Source organism: Schistocerca nitens, chromosome 7 (assembly GCF_023898315.1).
Source record: "Schistocerca nitens isolate TAMUIC-IGC-003100 chromosome 7, iqSchNite1.1, whole genome shotgun sequence".
Lineage (NCBI taxonomy): Eukaryota > Metazoa > Arthropoda > Insecta > Orthoptera > Acrididae > Schistocerca > Schistocerca nitens.
Window position 1 is genome coordinate 310113825 of NC_064620.1, and position 2500 is coordinate 310116324.

General features: G+C 57.7%; 1 non-coding gene across 1 annotated transcript in view; it reads right to left on the reverse strand.

Moving 5' to 3' along the window:
* LOC126197289 (small subunit ribosomal RNA) overlaps positions 1 to 58 on the reverse strand; it is a 1909-nt gene extending 1851 nt beyond the window's left edge. The window contains exon 1 of the ribosomal RNA XR_007539662.1: positions 1 to 58. This exon is cut by the window's left edge and continues 1851 nt beyond it. This is a non-coding gene — a ribosomal RNA (small subunit ribosomal RNA).
* Between the last annotated feature and the right edge of the window lie 2442 nt (positions 59 to 2500).

The window sequence follows — 2500 nt, forward strand, 5'->3', positions numbered from 1 at the left end:
ACATGCATGGCTTAATCTTTGAGACAAGCATATGACTACTGGCAGGATCAACCAGGGAGCTGCGTCAACTAGAGCTGAGCAGCCGGCCGCCCGGGAGTGTGTCCCGGAGGCCAGCGCGAACACGCAAGCGTCCGCTCAATTATTCCGCAAACAGGAGGAGGCTGGGCTCCCCTGCACGATACACCTCGAAACCCTCTCAGGTCCCGGCGGCGCGCAGCGCCGTCCTAAGTACTTGGTCGGGTTCGAGAGAGGCGCAATCGCCCGGAGATAGGCGAGTAGACGCTTTCAGTGCGACCACCCGTGCTCCCAACTGAGCTTGCCGCTGCCGACAGAGGCCCGGGAGCGTGCTGTCGTGGTGTTGCCGGCGGGAGACAACACGCGGCCACAAACAGTGGCCGGGCAGCTCCAACGCCAGCGCCACAGAGGGGCAGAGCCCCACTTGGGTGCCAAAGCGAACTCTCCCAGCACAGCGCACGCGCCAACACATCCGCACAGCTGCGATACAAACCACCTGCGAGAACCGCGGGGGCGACCGAGCAGCAGACGGCGTCGCGGCGCCGAGTGCCGGGCGGCGGCGCATCCTCAACGCACACAGTCCTCAATCGGACCAGCACACTGCAGATGTCCACCGCGCTTCGCACCGGGCCCGCGAGGACCCACTTTGGCCGCACGGCGCCGCGCGTTGGGTGCGCCGGCGCGCAGCTGCGCCGCCTGCCGCGTCCGTCGGCCGGCGCGCCTGCCACTGGGCGCCCCCACCAGCCGGCTGTAGCGCGTGCGCCCACGCAGCGCGCGGCCAGCACGCCGGGCGCTCCCCCCTCACCGGCCGGGGACGGTCCCACCCAGCCACCGCCGCGTATCGCTTCATACCCACATGCCCACTCACGTTCGTGGGTATGACGGGTGTCGCTGAAGCAACCAGTTAATACCTGTACCGATTGTCGCAATCAATGATTCACCTCCAGCGTATACAACCGCGCAACAACGGATTTCCAGTTCATTTGCGTAACTTGGGCAGCAAACGTAGACGTCCATCTACATTTGCAAATTCAGTGGGTCTTGCATGCCTGGATGATATGCGTCACGACACGCCACATCAGCCCACATACATGCTGCGACGTATGCACGAGAGAACACGTGGAAGGTGGCCCGCGTACGTATGCGAATGCCATTGCACAGCTGCGAAGCTCATTGAACACGCAAACTCCCGCCTGACGAACTAGAGGCGACAGGGGAGCGATATAAGTCTTACAGCAGTACACATTACAGTGGATAGCGGGACCATGTGGAACGTACGCACCACTCGCTAGATGTTGTGAGGGTACGCACCGTAACATGAATCAATACGCAGGACACCAGAGAGTGCGAGCACTGACCTATGTTGAGAGGGTTGCGATTAGGCAACGCTACATGAATGTTTCAATTCATATAACAATTACAGGTTAGGTTAGGGCGCAACGTGCGTTAGGTTAGGGCGCAACGTGCGTTAGGTTAGGGCGCAACGTAGGTTAGGTTAGGGCCCAACGTAGGTTAGGTTAGGGCCCAACGTAGGTTAGGTTAGGGCCCAACGTAGGTTAGGTTAGGGCCCAACGTAGGTTAGGTTAGGGCCCAACGTAGGTTAGGTTAGGGCCCAACGTAGGTTAGGTTAGGGCCCAACGTAGGTTAGGTTAGGGCCCAACGTAGGTTAGGTTAGGGCCCAACGTAGGTTAGGTTAGGGCCCAACGTAGGTTAGGTTAGGGCCCAACGTAGGTTAGGTTAGGGCCCAACGTAGGTTCGGTTAGGGCCCAACGTAGGTTAGGTTAGGGCCCAACGTAGGTTAGGTTAGGGCCCAACGTAGGTTAGGTTAGGGCCCAACGTAGGTTAGGTTAGGGCCCAACGTAGGTTAGGTTAGGGCCCAACGTAGGTTAGGTTAGGGCCCAACGTAGGTTAGGTTAGGGCCCAACGTAGGTTAGGTTAGGGCCCAACGTAGGTTAGGTTAGGGCCCAACGTAGGTTAGGTTAGGGCCCAACGTAGGTTAGGTTAGGGCCCAACGTAGGTTAGGTTAGGGCCCAACGTAGGTTAGGTTAGGGCCCAACGTAGGTTAGGTTAGGGCCCAACGTAGGTTAGGTTAGGGCGCAACGTAGGTTAGGTTAGGGCGCAACGTAGGTTAGGTTAGGGCGCAACGTAGGTTAGGTTAGGGCGCAACGTAGGTTAGGTTAGGGCGCAACGTAGGTTAGGTTAAGGCGCAACGTAGGTTAGGTTAAGGCGCAACGTAGGTTAGGTTAAGGCGCAACATAGGTTAGGTTAAGGCGCAACATAGGTTAGGTTAAGGCGCAACATAGGTTAGGTTAAGGCGCAACATAGGTTAGGTTAAGGCGCAACATAGGTTAGGTTAAGGCGCAACATAGGTTAGGTTAAGGCGCAACATAGGTTAGGTTAAGGCGCAACATAGGTTAGGTTAAGGCGCAACATAGGTTAGGTTAAGGCGCAACATAGGTTAGGTTAAGGCGCAACATAGGTTAGG